We start from the raw sequence: 23,125 nt of genomic DNA, 5'->3' as shown, positions 1-23,125 counted from the left end.
AGTATGATCGAGCGGAGGAGCTGGATTCTGAGGACTGTAGTGTCAAATGGCAGACACCTGAAACTTGTATCTTAAATTAGAAGAGTAGAAGACGGTGATAATGCATTTGTTGCGATTCACAAGTTTATAACCGGAACGACAGACACATAAACAAAGGGGGTAAAAAGGGAGGAAGACAGTAAGTGCGAGCCTAATTGTCAGGGAAGTATAGCTCGTCCTCAAACTCTGGGGGATATTCCAGTAGTAGGTAATCATCTGACACAATACTTCCGTCACCTGAGCCGCTGTCCTCATCTTCCTCTGTTGATTCATGCATTGTGTAATTCGGTGGTATGAAGTGCTGATTCATTTTGATCATTGTTAACCTCTCCACGTTTTTGGGAGATAGACTGGTCCTTCTCAAGGTTACAATGGAACCAGCAGCACTGAAAACACGTTCGGAAGAGACACTTGTGACAGGGCAAACCAGATAGCTTATCGCCAGCCTGCTGAGCTGTGGCCATTCAGACCTTTTCCTATACCAATACTGCACTGGGTTTTGATCAACGTACACCTCTGTTGGGTCGTCCAGATAGGCCTGGACCATCCGCTCAATGTTCAGGGTTGCTGCTGGTAAGCTTTTGTGCTGTTTTTTCTGTGCATCAGCACTGTGCTTAAGGCCCATCTTTACATACCAATCTGATAATGATTGTACTCGCCCGAATGATCCAGTTATTGTTTTTGTAGTCGATGGTGATGGTGAGTGTTGCGATTGTGAGCCAACCGCACTGCCCTCAGCCGACGAAGTTGCACTTGATTCTGCATGGCCTGCTTCAGTATCAGTACTTGTTGTGGGTTGATGTGGCGGGCTTTTAATTAGCAGCCCTTCGTTTTCAAACTTGATGGCTGCTTCAGCTATACAACTTTTGTAGCGGGCAACATCATTGTCGGAAAAAGAAAGGAATAGTCCTAATTTTGCACGTGGATCCAGAATTGTGGCACAAATGTAATGTTCTTGTGACAAATTTTTATTTTGTATCCTTACATTTTCTGATAAGCGCCTGGATAAGCTCTCCACCAAGTCATGGGCTTGCCTTCTGTCCTCTACACCTTTGTAGGATTCAGACACATTATTCAGCTCATGCTCTAGCATTTGCAACAATGGGATAGCTTGGCCCATTGTACAGTCCTCCTTGCTGACTTCATGTGTGAAGACCTCAAAAGGAGACAGCATCTCAGTCAGGCATTGAATTAGGGTCCATTGCTCCCTCTGAAGGGTCATGCCTTTAACACTAGCATCACTGCTTCTGTACCAGACATATTCATTGAGTGACCTCTGCTGTTCGTATAGACGATCAAGCATGTAATACGTTGTGTTCCAACGTGTTGCCACCTCCTGGATGAGTGCCTTGACTGGCATCCTACGCTCACGTTGGAGGATCCTCAGCTGCTTCCGAGCTTTAAAAGAATGGCTGAAATGAGTGCATATTCTTCGGCAGATGGCCAGTAAATTGCTTACTATGGGTTCTTTTTTCAGAAAGTCTTGCACTATAATGTTTATGCAGTGTGCCAAACACGGAACCCTGAAATAGCAACCAAGTTCCATGGCCTTAAGTACATTACTGCCATTGTCTGTGGCAACAAAACCAATACCAAGCCCTCTGGGCTGCAGCCATTCCAAAACCTTGGTGCTAAACTCTTCTAAAATGTTTTCAGCCGTATGAGATTTCTCCATGGCAAACATGGCTACAGTTGCATGTTTCCGAGTACCTTCAAAAATCGCAGCTGTGTCAACAACACCTCGTGCAGATAGTTGATCTCTAACCCCCACAAAAGAGATCCAGTGTGCAGTGATGCACATGTAATCTGTGGCTTGGCAACTGGTCCACATGTCTGTTGTCAGGTGGATATTGTGCACAGCACTCTGCTGCAAACCGTGACCAACCAATTCCAGCACATCATGATGTAGTGCCGGAACAGCAATTCTTGCGAAATAGGACCGGCTGGGAACTTTCCCTTTCGGGCAGATGGCAGACACAAATTCAAGGAAACCCACCCCTTCCACAAATGAAAAAGGAAGAAGGTCCAGCGCTAACATTTTAGCCAGCTTCGCATTGTACAATCGTGCCGTTGGGTGGTTGCGTTGGAACTGCCCCTCCAACCTAAACATGCTGTCAATGGTAGGCTGGCTTACTTTCCTTAGTGGTGCTGTTTTCATTAACCCACTAAGGCTCAACGACACAGATTGTCTCATTGAGGTACTCGCCAGTCGCCTTGGTGTCTCACCCAGACTCTGAGTATGGCTCTTACTGCGGTGCCACTCTGATGTTACTGAGGAGGATGTGGGCGTTACCACTGCAGTGACTGCACTACTGGAGACAGGGCTAGAAATGCCTCCCTGTTCTTCACCTGCCACCACAATAATATCGCTCCCTGATTCCTGACCAACTTCAAAGGGTTTAGTTTTCCTACTTTCTTTTAACTTACGTAGGTGATCCTCCCACACGATATTGTGGTGTATTCTGAGATGACTTGCTTGTCCTCCGGTACCATAGTTTGTACCAAGCTTACCACGCCGAACACCTTGCCGACAAATTGCGCATATAGCAACGTTCTCCTCCTTGGCGCTAACAGAAAAGAAGTCCCAAACTGGGGAGGAGAACTTTCTGGCACTGCTGGATGTGCCACTTTCAACACCAGATGAACTTGAGGGGGTGCTTGAAAATATGTGACCCTGTCCACCTGCACTGTGACTTTTACTACCACTTCCTACTGAGATGGTTGAGCTGGATGTAGGTCCCTGCCGGGCCTTGGAAAATATGGCAGCTGGAGGTAGTGGTGGTGTAACCTGTGTTGGTGAGATCCGTGCTACATCCCGCTCAGTAGCAGCCTTTCTGGATAGGGTGAGAATGTCGGTCTCCAATCCCTTTGGGGCGGGAGTAATGTGCGTGATGACTGGCTCGTCTTCATCAACATCATCACCCCCCTCTTCTACATCTACCTCCATAACTCTAAGTTTTTCTGGGACCTTCCTTTTCAGAAGCAATGTCTTGTGGCGTACTTCACTCTCAGACCGAGCTGGTGGGACCCAAGTGTCATCACGATCATCAGAAGCGGGGCTTGAAGAAGAAGATGATGGACTAAGCCTCCTTTTCCTTGCTGGTGGTCTGGAAGACAATTGATCTTCTGAAACAGTGGTTTGACTTTGCTCCACTTTGTCTGCAGGAAGCTCGATTTCCTGAAATGCCCCTACGTCAGGAGCAACAACTACTATGGTGGGCTGTTGCGGCGGCTGCTGCTGTTCTGGTTGCGGCGGCTGCTGCTGTTCTGGTTGCGGCGGCTGCTGCTGTTCTGGTTGTGGCGGCTGCTGCTGTTCTGGTTGCGGCGGCTGCTGCTGTTCTGGTTGCGGCTGCGGCGACTGCTGCTGTTCTGGTTGCGGCGGCTGCTGCTGTTCTGGTTGCGGCGGCTGCTGCTGTTCTGGTTGCGGCGGCTTGACACTGATATGCTGAGTTTGCGCCTGCGTTGAACTTGATTGTGTACTACTTTGCGGTAATGACATTTCTTCAACATCGCTGCCCGTTAGTAGACTGGCTACCTCTGCGACAGTAAAGCCCTTGGGCCTAGGTTGGTGGGGTTGCTGGACCGCTGTGCTGGTCCCAGCTTGGTTCCCGGACAACGCTTTGGTGCCAAAAAAAACCTTGGCCGGCACACCACCAGTCGTGGTTAATGGCACTTCCTATTTCTGTTCCTTCTTCTCACCAGCAACTTTCTTGGTACTGGAACTGGTACCTTTCTTTGGGGCCATCTTCTTCCGATGTCAGGCAGGAGGCAGATGCACAACAAGTTCTGGTCACACGTGGGCGTGATGCGCAGCAGGACTTCTGTCTGGCTGGCAGTACAACGGGCAGCCAGGTGATGCCGATGACACGTCCTACTCTGTCTTTTGTGCACCTAAAAGCAAAGAAGACAGGAGAAGAACATCAGTGAAATGTTGCATTTGTTTTTGTGGTTCAGTTACTTAGTACTGTACTAGTGCAAACAAAAGATAGTCTAGCCATTTATGACTTTTTTTTAACTAGAGCTATGTTATACTACTAGTACTGTGTACAGACACACACTACACTCTCAGGAAGGTGATGTCTAAAAATTCAACAGATCACATAGAAAACACTTGATCAATAAAGCTGTGGCTACCTGCTCTGATCCTAGTGGATGAAAAAGCAGGCCTGTTGGCAGACAAGGCCAGGCAAGCTTGTAGGCCTAGGCCTCAAAATGGCCACCAGCCACATGGCCAGGCCCAACAACATCAGCAAGGCCACCCCAAAAAACACACTTCCCCAACTCAATCCAATGCCATCCATGCCCTAAATGATGTCTAAATTCAACAGAGCAAACAGAAAACAGTAGATTACTAAAGCTGTGGCTACCTGCTCTGGTAGCAGTGGATGAAAGCAGGCCTGTTGGCAGACAAGGCCAGGCAAGCTTGCAGGCCTAGGCCTCAAAATGGCCACCAGCCACATGGCCAGGCCCAACAACATCAGCAAGGCCACCCCAAAAAACACACTTCCCCAACTCAATCCAATGCCATCCATGCCCTAAATGATGTCTAAATTCAACAGAGCACACAGAAAACAGTAGATTACTAAAGCTGTGGCTACCTGCTCTGGTAGCAGTGGATGAAAGCAGGCCTGTTGGCAGACAAGGCCAGGCAAGCTTGCAGGCCTAGGCCTCAAAATGGCCACCAGCCACATGGCCAGGCCCAACAACATCAGCAAGGCCACCCCAAAAAACACACTTCCCCAACTCAATCCAATGCCATCCATGCCCTAAATGATGTCTAAATTCAACAGAGCACACAGAAAACAGTAGATTACTAAAGCTGTGGCTACCTGCTCTGGTAGCAGTGGATGAAAGCAGGCCTGTTGGCAGACAAGGCCAGGCAAGCTTGCAGGCCTAGGCCTCAAAATGGCCACCAGCCACATGGCCAGGCCCAACAACATCAGCAAGGCCACCCCAAAAAACACACTTCCCCAACTCAATCCAATGCCATCCATGCCCTAAATGTGCTTGAAAATGAAATATATTCAAAAAACAAAAGGAACAGTTGCTTCATCATGCACACACACACCCATGAGGCCATGCCCATGGCTAGCTCGGGCCTACTACTACAACCCACAAAATTTAAAAACATTTTTAAAAAAAAGGAATGATGATAATTAATTAATTATCAAAAATAAATTGTAGTTACACAACAACTGCAATGCCCACAATCAAACACAACAACCACTTACTTGTAAAATATCCTATTCCAAAAATCCTGAAATCCAATTGCAATGATGCAGCAGACAAAAAGAGTGATCTTTCCAGCTCCAAATCCAAAGGCAGAATGAGCAGGAGATGGACAAAGCACTGGGAGGAGCCTGCTGGACAGGAACAGGAAGTTGGAGATTCTGTGTCACTTCCTCCCTCTCTTCACCTTGTAAAAAAATGACTCCTTGCACAAAAAAGGAAAGCCAAATGTGAATGTAAGGAGTTCTTTTCATCCAAAATCAGTATTTGCAGATGGTTTCATGCTGCTAGAGCCGATATTCCTCTCCAAATTGTAAATTTTACGTTGTTGAGTTCTCGAGCTTCACATTACTTCCGCCGGTGTGTCGAAAACGATATGATCGCGTTCTCTTCTTTGTCCCTGTCGCATTGGATATGACGTGTTCGCGGTCTCTTTCTCCTGTTCGCGTTCGATTTCACGTGCCCGCGTCCTCATCCTCTGGCTCGCGATGTAGAATGACATGTTCGAGATCTCAATCTTCTCATACTCGCGCGGTGCATGATCGCGAGAAGAAAGACGTGATCTCGTGACAAATGACGTGATCGCGTGAAAAATGACTTTAATGCGGACGCGAACTCTCGCGAGACAGCGCAAAATGGCTACCAAAATCCAACATCTCGTGGAGAACGCGACCGGGTCAACAAAACTTGTCGGAGAACGCAGGGATTTAGGTAAGGCGATCACGCGCGCGAGAATGTATTGTTTTACAGCGCGAGCAAGAAAAAAATTATCGCTAAGCTGCGGAATGCGGAAATTTTTACATTTTCGCGCTTTCCGCGGAATGCGAAAATGCCAAAATATCGCAATTTCCGCGAACGGAACGGAATTTTGGCCCAGGCCTAGTCAGAACCCACAAAATCAAAATAGAAAAAGGTCCTGTGCACACGTATTGGAGTAAAAGTTAAAGGTGTACCCAACGGGTAATTAACCAGAAATCAAGGCATTTTCTTGTTCTCGAAATCATGAGGATCCACATCAGATATGTCATATGCAAGTATCTTTTTTATGTCTTTTCATCAAGATCAATACAGTGTGTAACAAAACCAGCCGACATGTGTTTCGTCACAACGTGTTACACTTTGTGACTCTTCAGGGCTGGGAGGGACAACAAAAATAGATGAGAGGGAGTAAATACAAAACAGCTGAATAAGGATGCTACCATGTGGTGTGACATGAGAGTGTGGAGCACACAGGAATAAAGTGGAGACCCTATATATGTGGAAAGTACAAGTATTCTGTAAATAGAAAACAACCCCCATTGGTTAAGTAACCGTGTAGACAGAGAGTTAAGACAAAAAGGAGGGAGAGCGCAGAAGATGTAGGAACGGGTCATATTCAGAAAAGTATTATAGAGTAAAACCACAAGAGTCATTACAATATTTCAACTCAGAAAAAAAATATATATATACACACAAAATCCAACCAAATTAAGAGAGGGTATAAGAGATTGAAGACATTAAGAAAAATATTAATGTAGAAAGCGATGGTGGCTTGTGAGAAATGTGAGCACATAAGTGACATAATGGATAACATTCTAAGCCTGTAATACAGAAAAGATGAGATCAGTAGGACTGATCAAAGAATATTAGGCATAACGGTAAAGCAAAAATAGGAGGTGGAAAAATTATTCGAAACATATGCCACATGTCGTATTTGTAACAAAAGATGCCAAAGTAAACATCTTTAGAACACGCAGTAAGAGAAATTATCCAGAGAAATGGGCACCAAATCGCGTCAATTCACTCACTACCAAGTTACCTGGAAAATAATGGAGTAGACAGTAAACAAAACGCACACTGTCATAGTGAACTATATACAGGTGATGCGTGCCAGTATCAGAAGCGTACAAAGGTATTGATGCCACCCTATGGCAAATGTCATATTAGCAAAAGTTATGGTCACAAAACCAAGTCATGTTTTACAAGGTGCATGATGAACACATGACGCTCCTGAACCACACTACACCAAGGTAAGCAAAATCGTAATCAATTCGGTAGTAACGCTTTCAAAATGGTGGTTAAGACAGATCGAAAAGACATGAAAGAAGTGACCAAAGAAAAGGTAAAAACACCTAACATGAGCGAAGGAAGGAAATTATATGAGACAAAGAGCTAAGTTCGAAAATACCTGTAAGTCAAACAAAGCTGTACTGTGTTCTGTACATGACGGGCAAGGTAATAGAAAGAAAATGAAAGGAGAGTTAATAATGTGACGAGCACAGGGTATAAATGCTCATAGTACACGTTTGTGTGTGTGTCTGCACTCACCGAGACATCAGTGAGAAAGGTGTAACCGGGTCCTGGTAGGGTAAAGTTACGGGAAGAGGGCGGGATGAACGACGAAGTCACCTTATAAGATCCCCGCGATACGGGAAAAACATAAAGACGGGTGTGTCTTTAAGTATAGGGAATTTCTGGAATGAAAGGAAAAAACGAGTAAAATGTTAATGTCGCAGTCCTGTGGTGCCAGAGCCAGGTGCTGGATGCTTGGAAAGTATGGCACGGAGGGGTCAGTGCTGAGCTTACCTCAAGATAAAGCACTTGTGTGAGAGATTGGTGGGGTCTTCCGGTAGGGAAACAAGCACAATGAATGCAGGAAGTTATATCGGAATGGTCACGTGTTTGATGGGACATGCAACTAGAGCGTGTAGAGGTTATAAAGTCAGGAAAGCGGAAGTGAGGGCAAATGACAACGGAAGTATAACGAATGAGCCTAGTGTCACACTGAAGTGCAACTAGAATGTGTAAAAACTGAGATAATCTGTAAACGGAAGTGAGGGCAGAGATTTAAGTGAAAAAAGTTTAGTGTGCAAGGTAAGATATATATACAGGAAGAAATTAGTATACACTCAGATGAAAAACAAGGGTGGAGATTAGAAGACAGGTGTATCAAGGAAAGACAGTACTGGAATATTAACCGGAATGGAACTGACGGAGACATAAATAAAACAACACAGCAAGTAAAAATACAGAAGCATAAGGAATAAAGCGCATTCAATGGCTAAATGAATTGACAAATAAGCCTGCGATTCCTGTTATCATAATCTCTCAATAGCAGGAACAAATGCACAGAACAGCATAATATGAGAGTCCAGAAATAGAGAAGAGGAAAATAGATGCGGAGTATGCTGCATGTAAAATGACAAATGGAGATAAAGTCTAAGTAGTGAGATAAACACGAAAGTATGAGAACCAATAGGCCAACACTGGGGCATAGAGAGGAGCAATAAAGGATCATCCAACCAACACTGTAAATGATAAGCCTATAGACTGTGGATGGAAAAACAGTGATGCAGTATAATGCATATACTGGAGCAATAAAGGATCTTCAAAACAGAAATCTGTAAACAGATAGCCTGTAGACTGTGGATGGATAAACAAGGATGCAGTACAGTGCAGCAACAGTCTACGGACACATCTAGGAACCCAAAAAGTACTGTAGCTCATGGTCGATGTTGAGACCATGTTTCACCGATTGTAGACGCATAATTCAAGATGCGTCTTGTCTTCTCAGTCTCAATTCACGGTTGCCACCTCTAACATTGTTTTTGGCAATGTCTATTCCAAAGAAAGATACACTTTTGCGATGCGAAGTCCCTGCGTGCTACAAGAGGCTATGTGGAAGGCAACTGGATATCTAGCATCTTCATTGTGCATCGCTCTGATGTGTTCACTGATGCGTTCTTTGAGGGACCTGATCGTACTCCCTACATATTGTTGTTTGCATGTGCATTGAAGGCTGTACACAACAAAGGTGGAATTACAGTTAATGTTGCAAGTGATGTTGTACTTTTTAGTACCATTCCAACTCTGGAATTCTTTCGTTCCATTCATCGCCCATTTGCAGACACGGCAGCATCCACATTTGTAGAAACCAACAGTGTGTGGTGTTAGCCAAGACGTGACAGATATAGAGCGTGGTACCGTTAGGCAGAGTCTGTTCCTTAGAGTTCTTCCTCTTCTGAAGGTGATCTGGGGCCGTACAGTTATATTGTCTTTCAATGATTTATCAGCTAGTAATGTTCCCCAATGTTTGTTGAAACTTTTGCACATAATGACACTGATTTCATTGTAATCCGTGATGAGTCTCACAGGAGGTGTTTCTGTTTTGATGTTGTTTTTAGGCTGGAGAATGGTTTCTCTTTTCCTATTTGTTATTCCGTTGGTAGCTTTTTTGATGGTCTGCGGTTTGTAGCTATGTTTCATGTCGTCTATGCAGCTTTCAAATTCTGTATCTTCACTGCAATTTCACCTGGCCCTGGTGAATTCTCCGTAGGGAATTGTTTGTATTTGATGCAGCGGATGTGCGCTGTCTGCATGGAGAATTGCATTACATGAGGTTTTTTTATGAAATAGCTTACTGTGTAGAGAGTTATCCTTGACATAGAGTTCAATGTCAAGGAAAGAGACACAGGACGTGCTAGATTCACATGTTAATTTCATATCCATGTCATTGGAGTTCAAGTATTCACAAAATGCGTCCAGACTGTCTTGTGAGCCTGACCAGAAAAGTAGGCAGTCGTAGATGTAACGTCCCCAGTAGATGATATAGTCCGTCCATTGTGCTGCTTTCCTCCCCCATAGCCATTCTGATTCGAGAGCGTCCATGTAAATATTGGCAAAAGATGGTGAAAACTTAGAACCCATGGCCACACCCTTTATTTGTCTATACCATTGGTGGTCATACATGAAGTAGTTATTGTGCAGTATGATCTCCATCATACTGATCACCATGTTGGTGTGTTCCCATAGGGATGCTGATCTGTGTTGTAGAGACTTGGTTACCACCTCCAGAGCTAGGCCAGGTTTGATAGACCAATGGGGGTTGTTTTCTATTTACATTAAAAGTCACAGAATACTTGTACTTTCCACATATATAGGGTCTCCACTTTATTCCTATGTGCTCCACACTCTCATGTCACACCACATGGTAGCATCCTTATTCAGCTGTTTTGTTTTTACTCCCTCTCATGTATTTTTGTTGTCCCTCCCAGCCCTGAAGAGTCACAAAGTGTAACACGTTGTGACGAAACACGTGTCGGCTGGTTTTGTTTCACACTGTATTGATCTTGATGAAAATACATATAAAAGATACTTGCATATGACATATCTGATGTGGATCCTCATGATTTCAAGAACAAGAAAATTCCTTGATTTCTGTGTAATTACCCGTTGGGTACACCTTTAACTTTTACTCCAATATGTGTGCACAGGACCTTTTTCCATCCTCCAATTATAATAGGGGTTAGGGGGCCAAGATATGCCCCTGAGCAGCGGAACAGTGGAAGAAAAAGGAGTCAATTGGCTTGTTTTTTGTCGTAATGACATCAGCGCACTATGCTTGATGATCTTCATTATCAAAAAAATCTTTATTCTTATTGTGCTACACAGTTCTCTGTGTGCTGCGCTTCAATATTTAAGCAGTCCTCTCCTTATAGCAGCTGCAATTAATGAGTTGCAATGATTCTCAGCTTTCCTGCAGTTCTTTAAAATGCAGCACGATGGCATTCGGGTATTCCATTAATGGATTTCTTGTGTATTGTATTAATTACTGCTTGATTTATGGCAATGGAGGAACCTTCTAGTTGTTCATTAGAATACTGTGAGAAGCTGCAGTAGAACATTGGGGAATCAACTGACAGGCTTGTGCTGCTGTTGGAAGTACATGTTTTATTCAGAATATCCGATTTTACTCTCACATGGCTGAGGAAGACTGTGCGAGGTTATGGAAAATATTCTCTAACTTTCACATCTGGTGCACCTTCCCTAACCTCTATGACAAAATCTTGAGAGAAAACAGTTGTCTTTCAAACATGGTTCATCCAATCCCAGCAGAGGATTAGCATTTTTCACAGGATAGAATCACTTTAGAACACAACAAAATTCCTAAAATGAATATGGTGTCACTAGCAAATGATTTATATTGTGACTAAAATCTCTTATCATCCTTTATATGTGCTTCTTTTTGTGACCCTCAAATCCTGGGATTCATTACAATGTATTTCAATGGGGACCATATGCTTGAGCTCTGTAAAGACTACCAAAATATGTTGCCCAAGTTGTGGACAGCCAACCATGTCCCTGAGACCTGTAATGGCTGCCATAAACAAATTTCAATTTGTGCTCAGACAATCGGAATTGATTTGCTCCCTGTAAAATGACCAATCAGGGTATATCTGGATGCCAGCACTCCCGATATCTCTATCCCTTTAAGCCCTTCATGACCAATCCAAGCACTTCTTTAAGACCAAATTTGTCAAAAATTGCTGAACTGATTTAAAAAACTTTACCCACGATTCCTGGGAAAAATTTTAGGTTTTTGCCAAATTTGGTGTAATTCTGTTCAGAACTCTTTTCAGTTTCACTTCCCAAACATTCCTAAGGGAATTAACATGGGAAATCTATGTTTGAGACCCCTTTCTCTACCCCCCCCCTTGATGGATCACCCTGAAAATGTCCAGGAAATAGTTGAGGTGGATGGTTTTTTTTTTTGGGGGGGGGGGGAGTTTTCCAAATTTTTGTCAAACTGCATCACAGTTATTAGCAAAACAAAGAATTTTCTTACACCGAGAGTCCGTTATACTTGGTAGTATCCATGTACCCCCCCGCTATCATAGTCATTTGTGGAGTGCCTGACGAGGACACTACTGGAGATGCAAACAGGCCTCTCTATAATAGCCAGGGACTGGAATGACGTAGTGAATGTGTCTCAGGACAGATGGAGACCACGCGTCGGGCAGGAGACACTTAGGGACACATGCCTGCAGACACTGATGAGAGACATGGGGTGGATGGATACATGGAAACATTTCACCTGACTACACAAAGCTATACATATTACTCTGCGGTCCATGACTCCTTCTCCCGACTGGATTACATATTTACACCAACCACTTATCATTATTGAATCGCAGCGACGGATGTACTACCCAGGGGTTTATCGGATCATTCTCCAGTAGTTCTGACTTTGAGCTTGGGGGTGGCCCGTCCTCCCTTCCGGTGGCGCCTACGACTTGGCACCTCCAAGACCCGCAATATAAAATGCACATCAGGCAATTACGGACTATTTCGCTGACAACCTAGGCACGGTCATCCGCAGACATTATCTGGGAGGCTATGAAGCCAACCATTAGGGGCACGGATATTTTGTATTGCGTCACCCAGCAGAAAAAAAGCCGGGAGGCATTGCTCCAGACTGTGGCCCAGTTGTTGGATCTGGAACAGAGGTGTAGAGGAATAGTCGGCGGGCAGATTTGTCACCAACTTCTTCAGCTGTAGCAAACATATGGTGATACACTGCGTGATGAGGCCAGACAGGCTTGGTTGGTCTCGTGCAGCAGAATTTATCAGCGGGTTGATAAATTGAGCTCTCTCCTGCACCGTTTGTGTCAACAAGCACTCGACCCATTAACTATACCTGGTATTCTCTGCGACAATGGCCAAACACTCACTGACCCTGCCCAAATTGCTTAAGCTTCGCAACTTATTATGCAGAGCTATATACCCCCAATGATGCTTTGCCAGAACCCTTAAGCCACCAATACCTTGTCAATATGCCCCCCAAGGCTGTTTCGGATGAGGCACGAGCAGATCTACATGCCCCGCTGACGGTCTAAGAACTGAGTGGTGCCCTTGCCGACTTACGCTCAGACAAAGCCCCAGGCCCAAACTGTTTTCAGTGTGAGTTCTATAAGCTGTTCCAATCCCAGTTCCTTACTCACTATCTAGAGGCAGTACACATAGCCCTCGAGGAGGGGAGACTCCCACCGGATTGGCGGCATGCTGAAATTGTGGTGTTCCCTAAGCCTGGCCGACTGCCGGATCAACACTCATCGTACCATCCTATATCGTTGCTGAATGTGGATGCCAAATTATTGGCCACAGCCCTGGCTAATCGCAGTCTTGGTTCACCCTGATCAGGCGAACGTTATGCCTCGTAGAGCGACCCGTCACAATCTTCGGCAGGCTTATAATGCAATAGCGGCAATTGGTCATTTGGAAGGTCCGGCGGCACTGCTGCTAGCCAACATAGATAGAGCATTTGATTCGCTGGGGTGGACATACTCGTTTGCCCTGCTAAAGCCCCTATATTAGGCCTCGGTTACAGTGGCCATTGCTGTCTCGGATCCCTTCCCTATAGGACGCGGCATCCGACTGGGATGCCCACTTTCCCCTTATTTATTTGCGTTAGCAATGGAACCGCTGGCCTCATGGGTTTGAATCAATGCTCAGGTGAAGGGCTTTGAATGGCCCGGGGGGGGGGGGGGGGTTTGGATTGAATCGCCCTATATGCAGACGATGTTCTTTTCTTCTTGATGGAACCACATCGGACGGGACCCCGAATACTCTGCATTATGCAGATATTTAGTCAACACTCTGGCCTGTACATGAACACTAGGATGTCAATACTGTGGCGAATTCGTGGAGGCTCAGAAATAGCCACATGGACGGGAGTAACACTAGCCACAACTGGGCTTAAATACCTTGGGTCTACATCTCAGCTTCTCAAAGGATGTTGTTGAATAGAAACATTGCCCCCATCTGGACACACGCACAGGCTGGGATGGAGTCCTGGGCGCGTATGCCCCTCCCCATACTGGGAAGGTCAGCGATATTTCAGATTGTATCCCTCCCTCACCTTCTCTGCCACCTGCAGAACCACCCCTTTCAGATATCTGTCTCCTGGTTCCAGCAGCTCAACTCCAGATAAAGCTGCTTCCTATGGAATGCTCAAGCTGCTAGGGTTGCACTTAAAGCATGCTTTCCGTCAACATACTGCGGTGGTATAGCGACTCGTGATATCCAATCATACCACGCAGGATCTCATCTCATGGTTTTGAACGACTGGTGGTATGGGAATAGCAGCGACCCGGCGTACCAAGTGGAGAAATGGCTTATGGGAGATGTATTACCCCATAAACTTCTATCCACAGCAAAAGAGCTACGGAAGTTGCCGCCCGCCACACAGGTGGTTTTGGGAGTGTGGAAATAATCAATGCGCAGGATGGGGTGGTGGAGACGATTGACAAGCGAGATGCCTCTTTGGCAGAGTGGCCTTATTCCACAAGTAGCCACCTTAGCGGGGTTTAAACAATGGGACGCCATAGGCATTTCCACGTTGGGGGATGTAATGCGAGGTACCACCATGAGGTCCTTTCAGGAGCTCAGAAATTAGTATGCCATGCCACACACCCAATGCTATAAATACTTGCAACTGCGACATGTCCTATCCCCATATATTGCACATTTGGAATTTCTCCCAGAGTTTAACCTGATAGAGGCAAAGGTTTTTAGGGGATCATAAGACTGTAAAGCTATATCAAACTATAGTTATGAACCTCTCCACGACTTTAGAGTCGCTCCGGGAAAAATGGCAGACAGACCTTGCTCCCCTCGACAGTGGCGATTTGACAGAGGCCTTTGAATCTCCGAGGAACGCCGCAATAGCTTCTTGCCTCAGACGTATTCCGTTTAAATATTTACATTGTGCATAGTTTACCAGTTACCGGCTTTGGAGGGTGGGGCTGATAGATTCCCCTACGCGCCTACGATGTTGCAGCGAGGAAGGCACACTACTACATACTATTTGGGAATGTGCTGCACTTGGCAGGTTTTGGAAGGGGGTTACACATTGCTTATCAGAAGTACTGGGATGGGACATACCGTTATCTCCTAAGCTTGTCCTCTTACATATCATGGAAGAAATAGGGGGAAACATTTATAAAAGACACCTGTTATTCTTGGGCCTTACCCTGGCAAAAAGAGATATAGCTAGGGCATGGAAGAATCTGGCTCTGCCTAATTTGGGAGCTTGGAAGGCAGGCCTTGATTGGTGTATGGGTCAGGAGCAGCCCATTTTTAAAATGCGGGGATGCCTGCAGAAGCACCTTAAAATATGGAAGCGTTGGACAGATTTCAGCGGTCTCATACTAGAGCCTACCTCACCACGACCTGCATAAGTGGAACCCATCTGAGAACATATCACGGGACAAAAATACTGCTACAAGGGGTTATGATATACATGGAATGGCTTGAAGGGTATGATCTATGGTCTACTATAAAGTATGAAACACAGTTGTTTGTAAAGTTAGGGGCTGACATTTACAGACCCGAATTGTTTATCTTTTTGTATCATAAATGTCATATAGAAGTAACCTGCTCAAAAACCATTATATTGATCAATCTATACTCTTGTTCCTCTGTAACAAATGTGACTATCTTATTTGATGACTCAATAAAAATGAGTTTTGAAAAAAAAAAAATTCTTCCTATGGAAACTCTGACCTAAGTATAACTACAATGTGATTGCAAGAAATCGAGTTATTAGTTAGAGGGGTGGAAACCCCACTCAAATAATAAAGACAATCCTTTTCAGGAAAACCATAAAAGTCACTAAATAAAGCTGTGCTTAACCACCTGGTAGCTCGGCACAAAGCAGTCAGGCTTATCTTAGTTGACATTTGTAAAGTATTTACGCAGCACTCAAATAGTAACAACATGAAAATACAACACAGGACATGTCCCAAACCTGTTTGGAGGAATAGAGTAAGATGTAATATAAAAAATGACACCAAAAACAACAAAAATTCAACAGGTAGAGCCGGAGTTATGAATGTTTGATGCTCCGTTGAAATTACGCTAAAAAGCATCAATTGCCACTCAGGAGTATCTGGATGCGCTAGACTGGGTCAAAGTCACAGACTCATGCCGATTGCAATGGAGCATAGGTCGGATCAGAGACCAGGTTAGTACCTGTGAAGAGTTTACTGTCTCAGTGACCAAGTCCACACAAGTAGCTTCATCTGGAGATTTGCGTTATTGGGGATGATGCCAAGGTTGTTGTTTACGCAACTAACAGTTGTCCTTGGAGCTTTGTGCTGGTGGGTTACATGGGCAATCACTGCATTGTGCAAAGAGCAGGTTGACATCAGAACTTCCTGCTGACGAAAGACACGGTGGCCGCTGCTGATGTAGGGAGCCCAATCAGGATTATGATGAGGCAACCCAAAACGTCTGGATTTTCACATGAAGCGCAGATTTTCAAGATTTGAAGCAGCAGGAGTACATCCCAAAGCCAGTCAAGGGTTCGGGACCTGGTGGGCACCTCTTAGGGATCAGATTCACCCCTGCAGAGCCCAGCAGGAGGGCTAAGGCAGATCTACATGGTGCTGGACAGATGGGCAATTGCAGGGTCTCTGAAAGTTTGCTGGGTCCATGTAGCACAAACAGGAGGTCATCTAACTAACTCTTAGAGGCAGCTCTGGAAGGCCTGGGTTCAAGGCAAGCAGGTCCAGATTTCCTTCTTCAGACAGCACGACTGTCCTTCTGAATCTTGCACAGGTCCAGGTGAATTCTGATGAGAGGTTCTGAAGGTGCCATAGTTAAAACTTGTGCCAGTCTTTGTGTGGGGGGCAATCCCTGACCTACTCTCAAACTGGTTCTTGCCAGTTCTTCTCCTCGGTTTGGATAAAGGCATGGGTAGACCTGGTGTCAGGTGTGCTGCGGGTAGGGTCTTTTAAAGTGTAATCAGGATAGGGCACAACTCCTCTCCAGTCATCCTGTCAGGAAGACCCACTCTCTCTATTCCCAGGCTCAATGTGTCTCAATGTCTGGAAGGCTTACACAACACACCTCATGAACATGGACACTGGCAGAAAGGTACATTTGGTTTAGGCTGAGGAATATCATCTTTGTAAAAGTGGTGGTTTCCAAACGGTAACTTAAAATCCCAGTTCAGTATTAAAGAGGATTTTAAATTACAATTCAAAGGAGTGCAAGAAACGTTTCCCTACCTGTTCCCAGAATAGAATATTACATGTATGAAGGTAACCCAGTGTTAGTATATAGGAGCTATAGTGTTGCAACATGGAAAAACAACTTTGGAAGTTTGTCACTGTCAGGACATGTAAAACTTAAATACACATGTCTTCATTTTTAAATACCATGCATCCTGCCATAAAAGCCTTTAGGGTGATATATAAACAGTAAAAATAAGGTTTAGGCCTGGAAAAAGGTTTGGTTTCCAAGTTTGGATTGGCAGTTTAAAACTGCACATACCTGAGACATGTTTTTAAAAGTTTTTAAGGTGTAACTTTAGTGGGTGTCTCAATGAGTGCTACTACTTACTGGCAGCATTTCAGTTATGGACCCTGGGAACATGTAGTACTAATTACTAGTTAGTTATGAGTAAATTAAAGGAGTCAATTAGGTATATGCCTATTTTGCCATTTTTAAACCGATGAGCCGACCATCACGTCCTGGGATCCCGCTACTGTCGAACTGATCACAGCGACCATGAAGAAAACCCACTCAGGAGTCCCAACAGACCACTGCCCACCACACATCTTCCACAGAGACTCCACCGTCATCGCACCTGAACTAGGATACACCATCAACGCCTCCCTCAGATCAGGCATTTGCCCAGACGACTGGAAACGGGCGGAGGTAAAACCCCTCCTCAAGAAACCATTGGCCGACCCGACGGACCTGAAAAACCACCGGACCATCTCTCTCCTTCTCTTCATGGCCAAAGTCACTGAGAGACTCGTAAACGCCCAGCTGACCACCTTCAGAGAAGAAAACTCGATCCTCGATGCCTCCCAGTCTGGATTCTGCAGCAACCACAGCACCGAGACTGCCCTCCTCGCCGCCACTGACACATCCGCATGCTACACGACCAGGGACACACTGCGGCCCTCATCCTTCTAGACCTCTCTGCCACCTTTGACACCGTCTCTCATCGCACCCTCGCAGCCTGACTGCACTACGCAGGCATACAAGGAGCCGCCCTCGACTGGTTCCAATCCTTCCTCTCCGGCAGAACCCAGAGGATCCAACTCCCTCCCTTCCTCTCCAAACCCACGGAAATCAACTGCAGAGTACCCCAGGGATCATCACTCAGCCCCACACTTTTCAACATCTACATGGTCCCCCTCACCACCATCGTCAGACAGCATGGGCTCAGCATCGTATCCTATGCCGACGACACCCAGCTCATCCTCTCGCTCACAAAGACACCAGACTCTGTTTCCAGGAAGGTATGAAGAATGTGGCAGCCTGGATGAAGGACAGCTGCCTGAAGCTAAACTTAGAGAAAACAGAGGTCCTCATCCTCGGTCCATGATCCTCCGCCTGGGACAGCACCTGGTGACCCTCTGCCCTAGGGAGCCCAACCACCCCTGCAGACCACGCTCAGGACCTCGGCATCATCCTTGACACCTCCCTCTCCATGAACAGCCAGATCCATGCCGTCGCCTCCACTAGTTTCAACTGCCTCCGCATCCTCCGTAAGACCTTCAAGTGGATCCCCCAGACTGCAGAAGGACCGTTACCATGCATTCATTGACAGCTGACTGGACTACGGCAACTCCCTCTACACCGGAATCAACAAGACTCCCCTGCACAGGCTCCAGACCATCCAGAATGCCTTGGCCAGACTCATCCTCGGGGCACCGCGCCATGAGCAAATGACCCATCACCTACGAGGCCTCCACTGGCTCCCCGTCGAGAAGAGGATCACTTTCAAACTCCTCACTAACGCCTACAAATCCCTCCACAACATCCGACCCAAATACCTCAACGAGAGAGTATCCTTCCACATACACAAGAGGAAGCTCCGCTCTGCCGACTTCGCCCCGGTGGAGGTCCTCCGCATCCGCAGAAACAGGACCGGCGGGAGAGCTTCCTCCTACATTGCAGCCAACGCCTGGAACGAGCTCCCTTTGAACATCAGATGATCCCCGACTCTGCACAGGTTCAGGAAGGACCTCAAGACCTGGCTCTTTCACTGATCTGGAGCCGCCCCCACTCCCCAGTGCCTTGAGACCCTCATGGGTGAGTAGCACACTTTACAAACCCTTGATTGTTGATTGATTGATTTAAGAGAGAACGTGCAAACACTTTACTACTGGTTAGAAGGGGTAAAGTGCAGAGAGTCTTAAAGTCAACAAAACAAATTCAGTAAAAATAGGAGAGTGAAGGCAGGCCCTTGGGCTTGTGGGAAGGTTCAACAAGACCCATAAAGGCATGGTAATGGGTCTGTTAGAGTCCTTGAGGCAGAAAAGAAACATCCTTTTGACATGCCTGTTGTTTGCTTCCAGGGTGATACTGCAGAAGGGAGTTACATTCAACCCCTTCGAACTTCTGTAATTTCTGTGTGGTCGTCCTGTCAGAGGGCCTCTCAGCCTGGTAAAAAAGGTTTGGGAGCAGGCTCCCAAGAAATTCCTGCAGAATGTGGCCAGCTATATGCTGACTCTGCACCCAAATGAAGTGCTTCTGGAAGAAGGCCACAGAGAATCTGGAAGCCTGCCAGGACATTTTGAACCTCTGGTATGACAAGAAGGCCACTCTATTCGAGTTTTAGCCTGTTCAAAAATGGGGGTGATGGGGCCCATGGAGCCTAGGGCCTTAGAAGACCGATGGTCTGGGGCCTATGAGGTGAAAGAGTGCATGTGGGATGTCACCTACCTGGTCAACCTCAAAACCCCCATGAACCTTTTAAGGGTCCTGCATGTCAATTGCCTCAAACCCCATTGTGAGAGTTAGTGGATGATGCCAGTTGTCAGTGTGTGGAGGAGGAGAGTGAACATCTCCCCAAAGTCCTTCCTTCCAAGGAGCAGGATGGGTTAATGGAATGTGTCAGGTTCTACCCTACTCTGACCCTAGAGCAACAGAGAGACTGCCCCCAAGTGTTGGGACAGTTTGCCTCTGTCTTCTCCCTAAACCCAGGGCTCACAATATGGTGTACCCATGATATTGACAATAGGGACAGTATTCCAGGCTGTCCAACAAGGTGAGAGGCAGCCTAAAGAGGAATGTCTCCAAGATGCTGGAGCTAGCCAAATTGAGACCTCAAGCTGCCCATGGTCCAGCCTACTGGTGCTGGTCCTCAAGGCTCCCCCTCTAGGGACCACCACCGTATTCCGGTTCAGTGTGGATTAATGGGGCTTAATTCAGTCACTAAGACTGATGCTCCCGTATCCCCCATGCTGATGAGCTCATTGTTTTTTGGGGGGTGCTAGGTTCCTCAGCATGTTTGATCTGACGTCTGGGTTCTGGCAGATTGCCTTAATTGAGAGGGCCAAGAATACATCTATTTTCTCTACCCCAGAGGGCCACTTCCAGTTTCAGGTGCTCTTTGGGTTGAAGAACGTCCCTGCTACCTTCTAGAGGTTGGTCAAAAAGGTCCTGGCTGAGTTGGAGAACTTTAGTGCTGCCTCCCCAGATTACATTACTATTCTTCAGTTCCTGCTGGGAGGACTACCTGTGGCACCTCTCAGAAGTGCTTCAGGCTCCTCTAAAGAGAGCGGGGCTGACTACCAAGTCCAGTAAGTGCTTGATAGGGCAGGGTTCATTGGTCTTATTGGGTGACTTTAAGGTGGAGCTTCTCCTTGGACCTGACCTCGCCAATGCTGATGGTCTCTCCCAGTTCTTCTGCCTTAGCAATGAGAACTCCTATGAGGGTGGGGAGTTCTCTCCACTTTAAGCTTCGGGGGCATTTGTTGGACTTGACATCCTTGGTGTGGTTTTTCCCAAACTTTTTGTCTTCAATCCTCCTGTTTTTGCTGACTTCGTTTTTGCTGGCCTTAGGACTCTGCACACTTTGCCACTGCTTACTAGTGCTAAAGTGTTTGTGCTCTCTCCTTTAAATTTGGTGTGAGAAATTGGGTTGCTGGGCGACTAGAGTGTGAGCCCTAGTCACGAAACAGTCCAAATCTCTTGCAGGGTTACCACAGAATTCATTAAATTAAACTGTGCTTAACCCTGGTATTTCCGCACAAAAAGCAGTCAGGCTTAATTGGAGGCAATGTGTAAAGTACTATTAAAGTGTAAAGTAGTAGTATTTATGCAGTACACAAAAGTGATCAAATGAAAACACCACACAGGAAAAAAAGAGCAAATTATAATAAATTAACTGACACAAAAATGACAAAAATCCAATTGATAGAACGGGAATTATAAATAATTTAGGATTTAACGGAAAATAGCGCAAAACATCACAGAGCGCCACTTGAGGCTATCTGGTCCTGTGAGAATGGATGGAAGTCATAAGTTCAGGCCGACCACAATGGAGCATGGCCCAGATACAGGGACTAGGATAGTCCAGCTGAAATAGGTAACTTCACAGTACAGTGACAAGAGTTCCGTTTGTGGTGGACTGTGGTTTGAGAATTAGGGAGAGCATCACAGATGGCTGTTGAAGTAGCGTGAAGAGCAGGCTAGGCACCATGGATGGTCGTGGCTGTAGCTCAATTTGTTGAGCATCACAGACAGTCATTTCTAGAGCTTTTCGTTGGCTGTCACCGTGAGCAGCAGATGCTGTTGTGCGAAGAGGCAGGTGCCAAAACTTCCCATAGGAGGGTGCAGCGGGTGGCGATGTCTTGGTGCAAGCACGCCTGTTCGAGAAAAGCCCAAAAACTTCAAGGGAGCTCAATTGACACTACACCAAGGGTCTAGGACCTGAGAGGAACCACCTGTGGGTTAGGTATTCACTTCAGCTGGGCCACAGCACTGGTTCAAGATGATGGGAGACTGCTATGTTCCTGTGGTTCTGAAAAGGAGGCCCTCAAACTAGCCTTTGAGTCACTCTGGTAGTCCTGGGTTCAGGTGGAGAAGCAGTGCAGAAACAGCAGGACTGGCCCCTGAGAGTTCAAGGAAGGCTCCAGGCTGCAATGCAGTCCTTCAACATCCAGCAAAGCAGTCTTGTGGAGTAAACAGCAGGCCACAGCAGCAGACAGGCATCTGAGAGTTCTTCCGCAGGTCCAGAAAGCAAACTGAAGAGTGGGTCTGAGGGCCCTATTTTTATATCTGGTGCCTTTTGTGAAGTTGGGAGATATTTCTAGTGGTTTCTCCTTGAAGTGCTGGGATTTCCTGACTCCTCTGCCGTGGCTCCAAGCTGGCTACAGAACCAATGTGGAGGTGGTAAGCCCTTTGTGTGAAGGCAGAGCACAGCCTTTATTGGAAATACTGTGATGGTCAGCAAATCAGGCAATCTTCTTGTTTGAACCTCGGGCAACATGCATTTGCAAACACATCATGCACCACGGACACTTTGGTATTGTATAAGGGGCTTATGCAGCCTTCTAAAATCTGCACCCAGCTGGCACATAAATTGACCAGATGCAATAACAAAGAAGCATTCAATCTTTAGCATGGGCATGTAGTGAAATGTGAATGACATAACCCTTTTCTACTCTGCCCACACCTTATTACAAATGTGGTGCAATGGCAAGGAAGATGTCAGGAGGAGCAATGACTGTTTACCACATATGATGTAGAGCACCGTCAATGTGCCCCTGTGAAAGGCACATATTTGCAGAAAGAAAAATGGTTTCCAAGAATCCTCCTTCAGTAGGTGCAGTAATGCAATGCACTTGCCTGCAGTGGGGTTCATTTACCCCTCTTTTACCAGAGAGTGGTCCACCTCTAGTGAAAGATGACGCTGCAGTCTCTGTCTTTTACTAATGTATTCTCCTGAGCACAGGCATAACTGTACCTATGCTGAGAGCAGTGCAACGTTTTACTATAATGGAGGGCAGCATCCAAGTATGCACCAGGAGCACGAATTTAAGGATGAGCTACAGCGCATATTGGGACAGGGCTCCAAAGTTATCATTTCAGGCAGCTGCAAAAGGTAGGGTATGTAAGTTTGGAATGCTTTGATAAATCGTTCTCATTTGGTGGATTTATGTGGCAATCCACAGCTGGTGTTGTCAGACTGTGATTGGTAAGGTGAAAGCAAGACTTTTTAGGATCAATTGGTGTGGAGGGAGGTGATCCATTTAAGTTCTATATGAGTGATGCCTCAATGGTGTAGTGC

This window comes from Triturus cristatus, chromosome 8, assembly GCF_964204655.1.
Source record: "Triturus cristatus chromosome 8, aTriCri1.1, whole genome shotgun sequence".
Classification (NCBI taxonomy): Eukaryota; Metazoa; Chordata; class Amphibia; order Caudata; family Salamandridae; genus Triturus; species Triturus cristatus.
The sequence above is the reverse complement of the archived record's forward strand: the minus strand, read 5'-3'. Positions refer to the sequence as shown.